Here is a 19,205-nt window from a genome sequence, read left to right on the forward strand (position 1 = left end):
CAATTTTAACTGATTTTGGTATTCTCAGCTTCCAACAATCTACATTTATTAACTAATAATCCACCAAATGCCACAAATAAACAGGCTTAACATCAGGAGGAGGGTAACATTAATTAGGTAATACATATTGCACTTTATGACAATACAATTTTTACATTGCTACAACAAAAATGAAGTGTGCTGATTGTTCCGAAATCTTGCCATATGATGTCAAAATGAGATATTTATTTTTGCTTAGAGCTTGAGAGTTGAACAAAATAACCCTGGTAGGAGATGTTTTTAAATTTTTGTATCATTTTCTTTATATTTCCCAAATGGCAGCAGTTACTATGGTGGTGAATTTCTGAAATTTTCACAGTTTTATTAGTCATGTTTTGTTTGCATTTTAGTTAATTCTTTTTGTGCACTTCTTGCTTTCATTTGTTACAGAGACTTTATTCGTCAGTTGCTGGAAATGAATCCCATGATGCTGGTCACTGTTTATGGAATTCTGCCTCGAACCACCAGTAACTTTAAATCTTTTCATTGGAACTCTACTGTTTTACCAGACTTACAAAGAGGATGTGCTGCACTAAATGATGTCATTATGAGCTTAAGCCGAGAATGTGATAAGTGCCATTTTATTGACTATAACCCATTGTTTGATCGAAGTATGCATTTGGCACGTGATGGACTCCATGTAAATATAAATGGTGCATATGTATTGAAAACCGTCTTGGAGTCATTTGTTGTTAGTTTGGACATGGAGCTGATAAACAGCGCTGAAAAATTATTATCCTTGGACCTTGTCGATACCCGTATGTCTTATGCGGATGTAGTGAAGCAGTTTCCACCCAGAGATAAACTTAAATCGATGGATTACAAGGATAAGGTGACTAACATAAATTATAGTTTTTACATAAAATCTAAACTTGCTTTTAACATGAATAAGGTCACATATTCACATCAGTCTATATTTGGTAAATGATTTTGGTATTACAGCAATATGTCCATGTTAAATCATAATGTTCTGCCCCTATTTGTTTTTAGAAAATGTCAACTTCATGTTTGTCCTTTTTACAATGACAGGTAAAATTATTAATGTGCTTATTATATACTTAAGAGTAATTGGACTGACCAAAGTACAGAATTTTTTTGTTTACATATATTGTTAATGTTTTATAATTAATTCATTTAAGGAGAGCTGCATTTTTAGCAAAAGCCATTTATTCCCAAATTCAGATGGTATAAACGATGCAGAGTACCTGTTTCAACACGAGTTAAAAAGGTATGAGCATATTGTATTAGATAGAGATAAAGAAAAATTGAAAAATATATCATCTAAAAAAAGAAATTATACTAAAGTCTCCCCTGCCCCCCCCCCCGCATTGTTATCCCTATTTTCATGAGTCAGTTCGTCACATTTTCACATTATGGCCATAAATCTGTAAAGCTTGATATTTTTTCAATAAAATCTGGGTCAATTAATCGTCTTGACCCGGCCACAACGTCTTTTGAATAACTCCTGTCTTGAATTATATGTTGTATAATTTATTTATATTGTCCTAGTGGTGTCATATACCAGTTTCAACTACATGTTCCACTTCATGGTTTTGAGTCAAAGGTTAGGTTAGGCCTACGTCAGGCTTATCCAGGCTGCAACTTTTTAACGATATCTGGGTTTTCACAAAGATTTCATAGAATTATTCATATGAAACGTGAATCATATGATCATGTGTCATATCTACACCCACCCATAAATTGTGAAAGTCATTGACACATCTATTGTTCATAGATCAAAACTCTTATACTCTAGCTTTATCTGTGCAGTAACTTTCTTTGCCATAACTATCTAATGCCTAATAGTTTTGCACTAATATTTTAGCGGAATTGTTTCAGTCGACCTGCTTTGTGTTGGGGGTGAAAGGTTGAATCAGTTATACCACATGTACAGGCTGGAATTGTTATAAGAATTCTGATTTTTCACATATACAGTGATGTTGGTTATATAAACTCACACACAGAAAGCTTGGAATGTCCAGGTATGGTTCAAGGGTTGAAATAGACATAATGTAGCTTTTGTCTTGTCTCAGAGTTTGAAAGTCTTGTTAAATTTTTAAAATAGTTTGAGGAATTGTTCATATGAATCCGATACTGTCAAGTCCACTCACACTCCAAAAAATGAATGTCAGTTTCTCATAGTTGGTTCCAGTTATGTGACTTTCAGCCTTAACCATCTCACAGTGTGTTAAAATGGCATTAAACATCAGTTCCATCACCATCACACCATTGCCTTTTTGAACATCAAAAAAGTGGGTGTGGGAAGAGACATTTTTATTTCTTATTAAATCTGAAAGATTTTATAAATAAATTTCATGATTATTGTTAGTCTATTTTCCAAAATGTACATAGCTCGCTTGTTTCATAAGTTAGGTTTCACAGCTCAGGCAGATATATCATTCACAAGAAAAAGATATCAATTTCTTCATCCTGACATGCATCACTTTTATCTCTGCTTTATATTTATTTTAATTTCAATAAAAATGAAACTCTTTTCAGTCTCATAGAACTAGAATTTGTTCTCAGAAAAGGTTTGTTTTTCTCATGTTTTTATTATGTTGATTCCCTTTTTGATATTTCATTTCTGTTCATTTTTTACATTTACAACTAAAATGATTAAAGGTGGATAAATTGTAAGCCAATTGTCAGGTTATATTATATCATTAATCATGTTGGAATAGCAGAAATATTTCACATTTAAATACAGAAGATTTCTTATTTACATAACAAGTTTTATTCTTAAAATCCTATGATTCAATAAGTACCATCATTATTCTACTTGAGTTATAAGACCAGAAATTTACCTCTGATGTTGCATCTCATTTGTATTGCAATCACATTTCAGTAAATGTATATTAGCCCACTGTCATGATAATGTGTGACACAATATGTCTTTGGCATGGTTTTGACATCACTATATACCATAGATGCACAAGCCCTTGCCAGTGGGCCTAATCTGGCGTGTGAACAGTAATAATATTAAAGAAATTTGTTTTCAGCCCTCGATTGGTCTTAGAAAATGCAATCTGGTCTTTGGCCAAAACCGGTTTTACACCCTGGCTATAGATTGTGACAAGGAAACCTTATAGTTATGTAACTGATAAATTGTTAAAGCTTCATTAAAAATCCAATAAAACTAATTAAAATCTTTCTCAGATGACTCCAGTTGCTCTTTATCAGTTACTATACAAATGATGACATAAATCATGCCACCTTATAAAGTTAATGCGATCTCTGAATGTGGATGTTAATTTACAGTACAATTATCCTTGTCACAATGTGCATGTTAATTTACCATTAAATTATCCTTTCATCAGCACATAATGAAATCATGCAGTGTGGCATATCTTTATTTACAGTACAAAAGCTCAGTATGTTCACTACCTTCTATATTGTTATTTTTTTATAAAATTACTAGTTATTATTCAGTCATAACAAAATGTGTTCATTATGGACCAGACTGGTTCCTTTTTTCTTTTAATTCATTTTAATAATGCACATACTTCAGAAATGAAATTTGTTATATTGTTACTACTAACACTATTTGTTTTAATTTTTTAAAAAATTCCCCTGGCCTGGAGAAGTATAAAACCACTAAAAAGAATATATACAACACTCATGCAATGAGAATTTTCAATTTCTTTAAAAGGTATTAAAATCGTATTGGGGTTCCTGTGGGTATTTATGACAGCCAGTGTGTTTCAAAATTTGTGATTAGTTAACTTTTCAATTATTGTTATAATTTATAACCTAAATGCATTTGTTTTTACTTCATTTGTACATTAAATATTCAAACAATGTTGTTTACTGCTTTAATAATTGTTTTATATTTTGCCATACATTTATATGAAACATAAAAATTACAATATTTGGCATTCTAAGAAATAGAGGATTGCTACTGTACATTTAATCAATTATGTAAGGCCATGCCTGCTATATTTTCCAATTATAGAGATTATGATCAATCCTGCAGCTTAGTTAAAAAATATGTTAACCTATTCTGCATGACTATTTATAGATGATAATACTGAATCTGTTCACTTATACAAGAGCAAAATTTTCACGCTGATTATATATTTGATTCAAGTTTATTCAGTGTGCATGTGTTCATTAATACATACATTATGGGTGTGTCGATTGGAACCTGTGTAAAAGCAGCTTCAGTTTACATACTTTGTTATAGTTGTTAGTATTTAATATTGTTATTTTTCTTGTCTTTCTTTTCCCTTTTTCCAAGTGATATGTTTTTTACTTGAGCAGGAAAATAATCATCAGTTATGCTATTGTTTGATGATAGTAATTTACTGATATCTGTACAGCTGCGTTGCTACATTATGATTAATAAATCATCTGAGAATTGTTAACTGGTAGTGCTTGTGTACTGAACATATATACCATCATAGATTAAGAATGGCCTATTCATTTCTTTTTGTGGAAAACTGACATTGCCAGCAATATGAATCTATCTTAACTTTTTATATAAACTGCATATTTGCTAAATGGTAATAATAATTGAAATTACATTTTTATGCATCTTTATTTCACAATAATATTTTATATTAGAGTGAATATTCTTCATCAGATTCCACCCCTTACAGCCAATGTGTGTAGCCATCATTATAATATTGTTCGCATATTCTTATTTTTCTTTAAAAAAATTCTCTTGAAAGACATGTACGTATTTTTACATTTATAATTCGAGTGACGCATTTGCCAGGTCTTTTATTTAACTGTATCAGGTGTCCTTTTTTCATGTGTCAAGAGTTATTGCTGATACTTTGATAAATTTGTTTCGATTAATTTTTTTCTCAGGAAAATAACCATTGAAATGTTTTTGATGATATATACTTTTTATGCAGATTAGAGCAGCATGAGATAATAGTGCATGTCAGTGAGGATGTTGCTGTAATATTGCCACCAACAGCTATTCATAACATATACAAGGTAATTGTTTAGTATTATGGTATAAATGTTAATTATCAAAGTATAAATGTTTCAGTCTGAATGTTTAAAAAAAAGTTAATGAATAAAAGACCGGTGCTGTTTGCGGTATTATAGTTCGTTATAGAAACTACAGTGAAAGTAATGACTTTGGAAATTTCCTTTTTTTAAAAATATATGATAATATAATTAACAAGGTATTTATTTACAAATTTCAGAGCAAATGATGATATAGGCAACTTTGCATATGACTGTGTTAATGACAACATTTGTTGTTATCAAATTTCCTTGATTTTGTGCCATCATATAAAGTTTAACTTTTTAAGGATCGACATATTCATGCTGCCTGTACACACCAGAAACCAAAATTGAAAAGATTCATCCAGAAAATCAAGTGAATCTCAGAACAGAACTGCAGTGTCCAACTGTTTGTCTCCCGTGTTGGTTGAGGCTGACGACTCTACACCAGGTACAACGGCAGTGGAGTCACGAACCGGTGTAACGGCCCAAACAACTATGGAAAAGAGTGGGGTCAGTGCTCTGCAAACTCTGGTTTCAAAAAGTTCGGATATAATTTCACAGACTTTCGTTAGAAGACATATCGCCCCCTTCGATGGAAATATCCCACAGATTTATAAAGCCAGTGTTCATCCTGATGTGACAAATGTTGTGCGCACACCCATTCAGAATCAAAATAAACTGTTAACTTCGACTTCGACCAGGATAGAGAACGCTAGGCATCCGATTACTAGCAACAGTAATGTGAAAGGTATAGACTTGAAAACCCCTCCTAGCAAGATACCTACCGTTATTGGGGGTCAGGTAGAAAGACCTAGATCATTTGGTAAATCAGGTTTAGAAATAGGTTCAGAGAGTATTGTTGGACATGAGGATGTTGATGACAAAAATGAGAATGTTGTATTTGAAGGTGTAGTTAGACGTAGAACAAGGCGCTTTTATGTGGGTGGCATTGGCGTCAAATCTACTGCTGAAGGCCTCGGTAAATTCTTGAAAGAATACGATATAGATCCGTTATCCATAAAGTTTATCCACAGTAGACGTAATTGTCTATCGGCCAAGCTGACTGTATATAATTCAGACTGCGACACTGTTGAAAATGATGTAACATGGCCAAAAGGTGTTTATGTAAGAAGGTGGTATGGGAATCAATCTTGGCGAGACAGGTTTAGCAATCGCGATCAGGAGGCAAATGAAGGTGCAGGATGCGATATTCTGTGACTAGGGTGACAGTTAATTGTTCATAAATTTGCCATTATGTTCTGTCGTAAGTTAATGTGTTTTGTCATTTTTGTCATTTTAGTCCTGCTTTCACGATGCATAAGTATTAATATGCCTATATTGCAAGTTAATATGAATCTTAATATACTGACCTGGAATGTTAGAGGAATTATGTCCTCTGCTCTTAGCTTTAGTGCAATGCTGGATAAATATAATGTTGACGTAGCTTGCGTAACTGAACATAAACTATTACAGCACATACTTCCATTTTGCGATACTATTCGTTCTGATTATAAATGCACTGCTAAGGCAGAGGATATTTCCTCTAATTGTATGTTAATAAAATGTGGTAAAGGAGGAGTTGCAATCTTCTGCAAAACTTCTCTCATGAGATATGCTAACTTTATAGATGAAGTTAATAGTGACAGAGTTGTTGGCATAGAATTCAAATTTCCTGATATGCAAAATGTATATATTTTTTGTGTATATATGCCGACCCTATTATATGGCATAGATTGTTACAAAGCGCAAATTGAGTTGATTCAAAATCTCTATGATCAGTACTCACAGCTGGGGGACGTGTATTTTACTGGTGATTTCAATGCAGTAGCTGAACCAGCCACTTTCAGAGATTACAAAGATAGAGTATTTCATGAGTTCTTGCGATATAATAATCTAGTGAGTGCTGGACATTTAATAATATGCACTGGTTCCCGCTATACGTTCACCCCAGCAAGAACGATGATTGATCATTTTGTACTGTCGGATCAATGCATAGGTAGATTACGAAGTGTGCACATTGTTTCAGATCACGAAGAGCACGCGATATCTGACCACCTCCCTATCCTTACTTCCCTTCGTACAGTGACCTGTGGGAGAGACTTCAGACAGTCTATGAAGAGAAACAACATAGCCTGGAATAAATTAAACGCTGATATCTTGAAAAACTATCAATCTGAGCTGGAACTTCGCCTGAAAACTTTAGATATAGATACTATTTCGGACAATGTTGATAGCTTTTACCAGCACATTGTTAATGCAATACAGCAGTCAAGCGACATCGCGCTTCCAAAGTCTAAATTCAATTATCATGCCAAACCATATTGGTCAAATGAACTCAAAGAAGCACATAAACTTCAAAGACAAGCTAGGTATACTTGGATAAATGAGGGAAGACCGAGGGGTAGTCAATTTAATTCTTACAGAGAATATAAAGATAAGAAGAGAGACTTTAGAAACGTTCAAAAACTGGCTGTGGAAAAATATATGGGGGAGGTGTATGAAGAAATTGAAAAAGCACATGAATGCGGTGTAAGACACTTTTGGAAAATGATCAACATTAAGAGAGGGAACAATACAAATTTTTGTCAGGAACTATCAACTGATGGAGTTTGTGTCCGTGATGATGATTCCATCGCAAATGGCTTTGCTAGATACTATGAGGACATTCACACGCCGAATTTAAACCATAGTTTTGACGGAAACTTTTATGAATTTATAGAGAGAGAATTAAATCGGGGTCTACAGGACGAAGTAAGCCATATCGAGGCCTTACAGACCAGTATCAGTTTAAATGAAGTAAGAGAAATCATTAAAGGTCTAAAGAAATCAAAAGCATCGGGCCATGATCAAATTTGCAATGAACATTTGATCTATGGCAGCGACTACCTCATCGAGTGTATGACAATTTTATTTACTCGGATGATTGATCAATCTTACATACCTGTAGATTGCAAAAAAGGGTTAGTAATACCACTGTACAAAGGTAACAGAAAATCAAAGAACTCCCTCGAAAGTTACAGGCCTGTTACTTTACTGCCTGTTATCTACAAAACCTTTGAGAAAATTATTCATGAACGTTTGGTAACTTGGCTCAAAGATACTAATTCTAGTATACCCAGTTCACAACAACATGGTTACCAAAAAGGTTTAGGCTGCACAACAGCGAGTTTTGTGCTGTTGCAATCAGTACAATATAATGTAAACATGGGTTCACGGGTTTTTGCTGCTTTTCTTGATACAAAAAAGGCATTTGATACCGTGTGGCACGAAGGACTGCTTTTTAAATTATTCACGTTGGGAATTACGGGTAAATCCCTTTTGATATTTTTTAACATGTATACAAATTTACAGAGTAAAGTTCTTGTAAATGGGCAATTTTCAGATTGGTTCTCAATTGGCCAAGGAGTGAGACAAGGGGGTGTTTTGTCAACCTTGATGTACACAATATTTATAAATGACTTGCTGCTACAGTTAGAAAATAGTGGATTTGGAGCAAAGATTGGATCCTTAGCTGTGGGAAATCCAACCCTAGCTGATGATATTTCACTTTTGGCTATATATCCTAGCAATCTACAAAAGCTGTTAGATATAGCATACGACTACAATAATAAGTGGCGATTCGAGCTTAGTGTTACAAAGTCATACATTATCATTTTCGGACCCCAATACAAGAATTTTATCAATATGAAATGGTATCTTGGCCCGTCATGTTTGCCGGTCACCGATTCGGCAACACACCTGGGTCACCGGATTAACTCAAAGCTGACGTCGCATGACGCAATACTCGATGCATGCAAGAAAGGGAAAAAATCTTTTCACGGTCTGTTTGGTATTGGCATTAAACCGAATGGTTTAAATCCTTTGGTTGCTGCAAATGTAATTAAAAAGGTAATTTTCCCTTCAATGTTTTATGGAAGTGAATTATGGTGTAACATTTCAAAAAGTGACCTCGTTTTATTGGATAAAACTCTGAGGTATTTTGCCAAACATTTACAAGGTTTTCCAATACATACAAGATCAGACATTGCCCTGGGAATGCTAGGATGGACATCAGCGCAGTCCGAAATTGATAGAAGAAAATTGATGTTTTCACACAGATTGTGTTTGATGCCTAACAATGTACATACTAAACGTGTGTTTAACGTTGCGTTATTTCACTTCATTCTGAGCGGATGCATGTCAAGGTGCGGGTTAATTTCAAATTTATATTATACCTCAAAGAAGTTTGACTTGCTCGGGTATCTAACTGATTATTTACATCATTCTGAAATTCCAGATAAACATAATTGGAAAGAAATTGTAAGGTCAAAAATTGTTGGTCTTGAAAATAGCCTCTGGAGAGTTCGTATGTCTAATCAAGCAGATTTTGATAGATTCTCTTCGATACACGAATACTTACGACCTGCCTCAGTGTGGCAGTCGGCTAAAACTAGACAACACACTAAGGTATTTACATATGTAGCTAAACTATGGGCTACTGTTCCACAAACACAGCTTGATATGTGTATTAGATGTGGGAATGTTTATACAGACTTGATACTTCATTGTTGTGTTAGTTGTCCTTATATGTCGAACTTTCGAAATTCTTTCTGGGATTTCCTTACTGATAAATTTCCCCTGAGCCTGCACATTACGTTATTTAATGCAGAAGATGAGCTGCAACTAAAATATCTTTTAGGTAAAAGGTTACCATCAGGAGTAATCGACAAAGAAAACTCCAAGCTATTCGTCCTGTATGCAGCATACTTTGTCATGCAGTGTGCAGCTATCTTCTGTAAATAAGGTACTGAAACTTGCAACTTATGAGTTGACGAACACTTTGTTGATTGATATTGTGTAAGAATTTGTATTCCAATATAGAATATTTTTTATTTTTTTATTTTTTTATATTTATTGATTGTATTCAGATGATTTATTCTTATATCATGTAATCTTCCATGGAAGGAAATAAAGATGATGATGATCCCTGCAAAGGTAAGTAGAAAATACTATAGAATTTTTTTTTCTTATTTTATCATTCTAAATACTGTTTTGTGGCTACTGTTTTCACATTTGACCAGTAAAGAAGAAATCTGATCTTGAGATTTTTTATATATATTTTTGAATCACTATTCTTTAATAATAATGAATACTAAGCTATTAAAAAGTGTAGCATTGTTAACGTTTAAGTGCTTTTCTATTTTCCTAAAACACTATTACTGTTGAAATATGTTTATTTTTTTAGGTATTCTGCTGTCCTGAGTGCCGTGTGAAATGCACTAAGGAAGACTTTCTTTTGAACCATTACCTGAGCAGACATGTTCCTCATAGAAAGAAAATGGAGGAGATCATGTGTATGTTTCTTGAAGTAGTTATTGCCAAATTATTATTAAATTTTCAAAAAATTAACCCAGTTAATTTGCTTATTCTTGGTGAAATAGATGCATTACAATTATATTGTGTTATATATTTGGTGCTTTTGACCTGTAAATTCTGTGATATGAAGTTGATTGTTTTTCATTTTCCAGCATAGATACACAAATATTGTTTTATTCCTTAATTATTACTTAGCTTTTTGTTTCCTCTTTGTAAGCCTTTTCTTTAATCGAATCTAAAACATTTATTCCTTTCCAGATAAGGATGCTTCATTCAAACCAAACCATATGAAGGTATGATATATATTAGTTTCTGCTTAAATACAATTCAGAACTTAATAATTTTAATTATGTTTACCAAAATTATATTTTGGCTTCTTCTGTTAAGGCAGCCATCACTTGTTTTGAATGAGGACAACTTATACTACTTCGTTTGTTTAGTTTGTTCCAGAAATACTTACATAACTAATTCATGGTGTACATTTTTTAATTAATGCATATGATTCATGATTGGGTATTTGCGCACACACACACACACACACACATAGTTACTTCAACATGACACATAAAGTTGACTTAAATAAAATTATTTCTGAAACCTTAATACAGCCCATGTTATATTTTAATGCTCCTATAATAATATCTTGAAAAGATATCAATTTTCTTTTTGATGATAATAATTCATGCATAAATTAAAATTTATCTTCCAACAGAATCAGGGTACAATTTTCATCTTTGTTGATATCTGTGTATGTATAGCTATTTAATACTTCTAGTGTCCTATTTATGAAATGCTCAACAACCCTCAATCATTGGCTTTATAATGAATTTACCCTTTTACAGGATGAGATATATACTTGTAAAGCATCCAGTCACATAAGTTCCATAACTGATAGTGATTTTATTGCATTGGATGTTCCTGAAATGCAGTTATTTGGTAAATATACATTTCAGTATTACAGTTATGTATCTGGTCTGTTTACTATTTTCATCTCTCTCACTTTCTGTGTGTGTCTATATATATATATATATATATATATATATATATATATATATATATATATATATATATATATATATATATATATATATATTGCCATCCTAATGTGCCGTTTTATTAAGACTGAGGTATAGAATGTGTAAAGTGGAACTTTAATGTGACTTAATCGTTTTCCCTTTATTTAATTTGAACATTATTTTGTGTCTTTCACAATAAATGATTCAACATTTATTTGTCAATAAGGAATGAATAATTTCCTTTCAAACACGATACTCAGCTTTGTGGATTTAATGCCATATATCATCCGTGATAGTCATTTTTTATCAGAAAGAAAACCAGGATATTACGATATAATATTTACTCTGGCTCAAGACGCTGATGTCTTTAGTAATATCATTAAGCAAATTATCAGATCTTTCTTATGCTGTTTCTCGCCATTGTTTAAGCACATACCTTGCATACTCATGCAAAATTCCTGTCAACAAAGTGATGCCATGCCACATTTAACATCACCTTGAATACAGTTGTTACATATTGTTGATGGATGTTTCGTTCATTTATTATTAAATTTATCATCTTTATCAATATATAGGCATGAAATGTGAACAAAGAGACATAAGAGATCAAACAGTGCTGTCAAACTGTTTGTCATTTGTAAAGAAAATTGCTGCATTTTGTTGGAAGAACTTTGCAAAAATGAAACTGATCCTTTCTGGTGATGTTGAAGAAAATCCTGGACCTCCAGTGGTAATTATTTTTATATTGTCATCTATACCTTTGTGAGAAAGCTTGCCAGGAGCTTCTTATGGGTTGGTTGTTTTTCCTGGGGTTTTCCCTGGTTCTTCCTCAACCAATTAATACGGGCTGCCATGTATAGCCTATCGTGTGCTAAAAAATGGTGTTAAACCCCACAACAACAACAACAACATACCTTTTGGGTACACACATTTTATTTTTTTCTCCCTTCTGTTCACAATATATATATTAAAAATTATCATACGAGGAATTGATATGTATATCACTAAAACAGAATATGTATCAATGAGAAATAAGTTCTAGGAAATTCCTGATCAGCAAATATAACTAGCAGTAGTGTGTACAGTCAGAATTGTGAAAGTTTCTATGCAGTGTGAGTGATCATAATAAACCAAATTTAACTCATTCGGCCCCAGAGGTTTTTGTCTTTTTTGCCTGAAATGTGCGTAGGAAGGACATTTGGGGTGCTATTTTTGAATACATCGTAATACAGCTATTTAAGACAAATTACCCATGAGAATAATGACTAGTTGTATTAGAAACATCAATTTCTGCTGCGGGGCTTTGAAGTAGGGTACAGCCTCATCACGCCTACAGACGGGATCGGGGCTGAATTGGTTAACTGCCAGTGTTTCCTTAATATACAAGATCAGCATTTTAAACTTATTTGTTTTCCTGGTCATCTTTTTCTCTTTTTTATACTTTTAAAAGGTAGGAAAATACTTTCAAACAGGTTCAGTTTTGTTTAACACGTGAATTAGTTCTCATAGTTACAGTATTTTCATGCCCTATTCTATTAATCTCTCTCTAGATCGAATGTTCCTGGGAATCTTGCACAGAAACATTCCAAACAGAGCAGCTTTTAGGACAGCATGTAATAGGTCATATTCATCCTGGCATGTTATGTCAATGGAAAGACTGCTTTTACCAGTTACGATGGAAATGAGTTGGAAACACATGTATTAAAACACATTTATTTGGTATGTAATCTTACAGTTTTTGCATTTTTTGTCTACATTGTAGAGTGTGACTCAGTTATTGTCATATATATCTTTTTTCATTCATTCATAAATAATGTAGTCCTTAAAACATAATAATAGTGCACTGAAACTTTTGAAAATGTCAATCACATGCTACAGTCATCACAAATTGGTTACATCACAGACAAAATTAAATAAGTTGGGCTATGAAAATTATTTGGCCTAGAAAAATCTGCTGTGGCCAGTAACACTAGTTTGGTCCTTATGAAGACCTTAATCATAATTATAGTAACTTTGTAATGACAATATTAACTGCTTCATTAGTACAATTGTACTTATTTGGCTTAAATATTCCATATACTGTGTAACATATTAAAATAATCTTCTTCATAGTAACATTAATGAAGAAATGTATTTCAGCAGTTTCTTTCAAAACCAGCTACAGCATTAGTCATATATAAAAGACAATTATTTCTGATGACCTAACCATGTTTTTGGTTACTTGCTATGAATTTCTTCATCTTTAAGTTGTGAAAATCTGACTGTTGGTGAATGAGAGCCCAGTTCTTTATTCACTGTCATGTTTTCAAGGCCATCTTGATTATCATATGAGTTAATTCTTGGACAACATTTGAATGTTCAGAATATATTTTGTTTTCAGCTTCTTTATGTACTGTTCTCTGGAATATACATGATATTTAAGGTTTTGTTGTAATGAAAAAAATTACTTATTTTAAAAAAAATATTTTATCACATTTGCAGGAACAGTTTTCTTTTCATTCCATTGAAGAATGGCAACAAGCTTTACCTCTTGGACAGTTATCAAAAATAACTAGTGATCTGCATTTATGTCCAGTGCCATTGGTGAGATATTACAATGATTGTCATTAGAAATGCGCCTTGAAATTAAAAAATGCATGTTTTTTGGTTCACTGATAGTTGTATTTATCACATAGCTTTCATTATCATATCAGTTTATCCATATTGTATGGTATAGTTAAACTTAAGATTTCTTAATTTTCTGTGATCTAGTTTTACCTTTATTATTTTGTAACATGAAATTTTGTGACAGTTTCTTAATATTCCAACTTTAATTATTTTTCAGTGGATATTTCATGATAAGTTTTATTTCATTTGTTGATTTGAAAGGAATTATTTACCTAAACTAATTTGTTCAGTTCCTATATTTTTGTTCCTCTTACATATATAAAATATTGCTATATGCAGAATGAGCAGTTATATTGGAACTGATTAAGACAATATTTCACTCGAGGAATAGTTTAATTATAATGTAATACATTACTACTAATGCGTACCTTGATTATTTTTTATTTTTTTAGGTAATCAGCTCACCCTCTTTTCTCATTTAACTTTCAGTCTGTGTGTAATGTCTCTCATACATAACAATTTGCATAGTTTCCTAATAATTAAGCTCATTTGATAACATTTTGATAATAACAAAGATCTTTATAAAATAGAATTTATAGTGATATTCAAGATGTTTTATTTACAGTTAACTTTATTTTTCTGTCAACAGCGAAGCAAACCGCATCTCCTTTTACTGGATGAAGATTTCAGAATGCCACCAAAATACCCATACACTATTGAAGATCACAGCCAGTACTTATCTATGCTAAACAGTTCCAATGCTCGTGAATTTGAAAAGCAAACTGCAGAATATATTTGCAAGAGGCAGCTTCTAGGAGAAAAGTGGACAACAGATGACAGTATAAAAGTTAAAACTCCTGTGTCAAATTCTTTACAGCAGGAAGCCGCATTACATCCTACAGATATTAACAATAAAACTTTATCCAGGAAAAGAAAGTCAGATTTATCAGAAGTTAGCATTGCTAAAAATGTGTTTACAACCAATTTGGAAAAGTGCCATAAAGCCATTTACATAGAGCATGACATCATCAGTCAGTTGATAGAGTGCCATTTCATGGATTCGAAGAATAAGCAGCTTCAACAATTTGAGGATGCTGCTATAAATATAGCCACTTTTCCTAATTGTACTGAGGGAGTATTCGTATTTACTTTACTTAAAATTATAAATGACAGCAGTGAAGCACCATTTTATTATATGCGATATATTGAATCAGGATATTATCAAAATTTTATGGTGGAGAATTTTTCACATCTAATATGTGAGAAATTGACTATCTCAAAAGAATCACTTTTCTTGTGCAATATTGCCACTGATGAAGATAAAAGAAAGATAACACAGAGGAAAATGAAAGGTTCACATAAACGTCATAGCAGACCAGATAAAGTATATAAATATAATTTAAGTAATTTGAAGGAAAGAAAACTACAACTTGCAGAGCATGCTGAAAATTTCACCAACTTGGAATTATGTGCCTGTTTTGTTCTTACCACTCGCAAAGGATTCACTGTTAAAATCGGCAAAGATGTATCGGATGCCTGTTACATGTCCTGTGACAATGAAATGCTGAAGACTCCTGCTATTCGTGATATCATATGTCATTATCCAGAGATCAGAATTTTGGATCGTTATGAGAAATCTTCAGTAGACTTTCTAAAAAGTTTTGCTTCTGTTGAGTCTCTATATGAACAAAGTATTATGCTAAATTTATTATCAAATGACCATGGAATTGACATAATAAAATTTCTGTATCGCTTTTCTATCTGTTATAGTGCTAAATCATTAAGGAACAAGGTGCTTTATCTTTACAAGAACAAACAATTTGGTGAATTATTCAAAATCTACAGAGACCTTTGCCAGGAAAATTATCACAATAATAGTGCCAGTGAAAATATTGTGTATCATGCTGAACCTGCGCCAGTACGTTGGAAAATGTTCACACCACGTGGAAAGATTGTGACAGCAGAAATGGTATTGAAAACTGTTGACCTAAAGAATGAAAATGTAATGAAAGATATAAGTATCTATGATAATTTCAAGAAACAGCTACTTGAATATGGAGATTTAGTTATACAGGTTTTTGATGAGCACAAATTAATTGCTGTCATGAATGACTATGATGATGAAACGGGAGAATTCAGGAAGTCTGAGTATGTCGTGACGACAAGGGAGCAATTTGAAAATGGAATGTTCTACACTTGTACATGTAAAATTTATCGCACACTTTTAGAATGTTTCAGTGATATAGAAGAAGAACAGTATGATGCCTTGGATATAAATGGTATAAAGTGCATGCATTGTCGAGTATTAAAAGAAGATATTTTTCCAAATATTGAAAGTGATGAAAATGCAGCAATTACAAACATACAAGCAGTTATACAGAGAAGTCTATCATTCAAAGATATGAAGGTAGTTGAGTTGTCATCTTGCCGACCGAATACAAAGAAATATTCAGTCTTGCATGATGATGAAATTTCATTTGTACATTTAACGTTCAGTGACCGTGTTCAGCGTTTTATACTTTCATGTACAAATGGTTTCTGCAGAAGTAGAAAGGGATTCAAAAGAAATGTAGATTTGCTCACTAAAGGAGGAAATCTATGTTGCCATTTGCTGGAACTAAAAAATGCGCCTCATTACTGGATGGAGTTTTCCAATTGTTTATTTAATGATACTGCAGACGATTTGCAAACTGAAGCCTTTACTGAAAGTATGGATGTTGAAATGAATATTGAAGACCAGATTTCAACAGGAAATGACTCAAACTTTAATGTCAGTGATGGACTTTGGTCCTTTCCTTGTGTAAGTACACATTCAGCACGAAAACAGCAAGATTCAAAATTGGCCAAGAACATAAGGGAAAGATACATTTGGATCACTTCAGACTTTAGCAATATCGAAAATGGTTGTGTAAAAGGACCTGACCTTGTGAATGAGATACCAGAGTTTCCATGTCAGTGCGGTGCTGGGTGGACTGACTTAGATCATTTAAATGGTAAAACTGTTTTTGATCGTACATTGACCATTTACACAAAAATTGCACCAGTGCATTGTAGAGTTTTAACACGAATATGTGTTAAAACTGAAGCACCATGTAAAATAAAATGGGATGAAGGGCAATTTCTGTGCATTCATGTTGCTACAAGGGACACTGCTGCAGGTGATGAGATTGGCTGGGCATTTGTAAACCAGGTTTTGTGTTCTAAATTGACGTTTTCATCATTTTGTGACCTTAGAACTAAAGATTACCGTGAATCAAATCCAGATTTCCGCACATTCATGGATCATGTAGTATTTAGGAAATGGTGGTTCAGCTGGGCTTCAAATATGAAGATAGATTTCAGAAAACCCTGTCCAGTTTGTGGGTTTGCCCAACTCAGCTTGCATGTGATGGAACGAAAGTTGGAGTTGGGTTTCGCAATGCTAACTTTGAGGAAATAAGCAAGCCAGATGACCCTGATACCATCTTACCGACACTGCACAGAAGAATGACAAGATGTTTCCTTCCTGAAAGGACAGGCATTGATAAAGATAGCTTAAAACAAGCCAGAGAACATTTGCATTACATAAGCAGTGTAATTTTAAAAGAAATACCACAGCAGGAGAGATTTAACAGAAATAATTTACTTTTGTCTTTGTTATGTGATTCAGTTAAGCCGGTTTTCAGACGATTTCTTGCACACATGTCAGAGGATCAAAATATTTTACCAGATGAAAATATTGCATTTACTAATGTTGTTAAAATGTTGTCTACAACAGCTCCTATCATTAGCTTGATCCCTCATGCGTATTTAGATTGCATTGTAGAACTTTTGGATCATATGACAGGAGAAAAGGTTAATAATGGTGGAGATCTTTTCTTCAATAGAAAAATGCAGGAAATGCGTGAATATTCACCTGAAATAAGAGATTTGATTGCAACATCAATGCTTGGCAACATTAATGAGAATGGTGAAGATTGTATACGCCAAGATGTAGTTGACTTCATTCGCTATTTAATAACACAAGGTAGTGAAATAAATGTAACTCCAGCTGAACCTGCATTGCCACAGTTTGGTACTTATAATCCTCCAAAGTTTGGGAGAGCATACTATTTTTCTGAGTCGGGAAAGAAATTGCGTTCAGTCAGAAAATTTTCTATTGACTGTGAAAGGAAAACAACATTGGCTTATGATGATCCACCTTTAGATCATGATCGCTGTGAAAAATATTTCTCTAAAACTCATATTTCCGCACCTGGTACTTCATCTTTATTTCTTTGGTTCTGTCCTAATCATGGACATTGTTATGGATTTCATATGACAAATGCCGAAGGACGTAAAGACCCATCAACATCAATTTATTCCCTCTTGGAAACTCCACCAAAGAATATATTTTATGACTTTGCATGTAATCTCCATGAGTATTGTTTAAACCGAGAAAGTGGCTTTTTTAGAGATGTTAGATTCTTCCATGACATTTTCCATGGGTTTGCTCACAAATGTTCCTGTGCATATCGATCATCAAGACTGATTGGATTTGACTCGATAAATTCTTCAATATGTGAACAATTTAACAGTTTCATTCAGTGTATTAAATCATCAGCTCGTCAAATGACCCAAGAACATTTTTCTTCTACTTACAATTTTTCATACATGAATGGAATGTAAGAAAAAGTGAAAGGTATCAAAAACAAATGACAGTTGCTTTAGCTGGAGTTTAGATGTATGTTATAGATCATTGGAACACTTTCATATTCTTAAATTTCTTTGCTGCATTTTGCATTGTTTTGTTTGATACAATTTCTGGGTATATTATTGCAGTTGAGGGAGTAATTTTTACTCCAAAATTTAGATGTGAAACATATTTACAATATATAAAATGATCATAAACAGAGACAAATTTCATAAAGTAATGTAAAGATACTTTTTTCTATTAAAAAAATGACATTTGATATTATTGTTACACATGATAAGATGTCAGATTAAGTTGAAGGTTGAAAAAGCAATAGAAGATTCCAAATAGGTACTTTTGTTTATATTTCTAAGTTTTTAAAAGACTTATTTTCGTAACTACATTAAAATAAACTTATTACAGTTTCTACTGTATGTTATTAAGCAGTATTATAGTAAACACATTCCAGATTTTCCAAGCTCAATTTTTTCAGATTATTAAATATAAGGGTTTATTGTACATGAAAACAAGAATCACAACTTTTTGCTTTATTAAAAATCGTTGCCATCTTTTCC

General features: G+C 32.9%; 1 long non-coding RNA gene and 1 pseudogene across 2 annotated transcripts; both read left to right on the top strand.

Annotated features, from left to right (window-relative positions):
• Positions 1–1,210: 1,210 nt before the first annotated feature.
• LOC149789200 (uncharacterized) lies at positions 1,211–5,373 on the top strand. Its single transcript, XR_016424475.1, has 3 exons — positions 1,211–1,267; positions 4,899–4,983; positions 5,307–5,373. It is a non-coding gene; the product is annotated as an uncharacterized LOC149789200 (long non-coding RNA).
• Positions 5,374–9,954: 4,581 nt separating this feature from the next.
• Positions 9,955–18,982, top strand: LOC149789201 (uncharacterized; annotated as a pseudogene). Its single transcript, XR_016424059.1, has 9 exons — positions 9,955–9,975; positions 10,226–10,334; positions 10,615–10,649; positions 11,199–11,292; positions 11,948–12,102; positions 12,923–13,051; positions 13,854–13,955; positions 14,629–17,389; positions 17,629–18,982. The product of XR_016424059.1 is annotated as an uncharacterized LOC149789201 (transcript).
• Positions 18,983–19,205: the final 223 nt, after the last annotated feature.

The sequence above is a fragment of the Sinohyriopsis cumingii genome, chromosome 11 (genome assembly GCF_028554795.1).
Source record: "Sinohyriopsis cumingii isolate HCF-2022 chromosome 11, ASM2855479v2, whole genome shotgun sequence".
Classification (NCBI taxonomy): Eukaryota; Metazoa; Mollusca; class Bivalvia; order Unionida; family Unionidae; genus Sinohyriopsis; species Sinohyriopsis cumingii.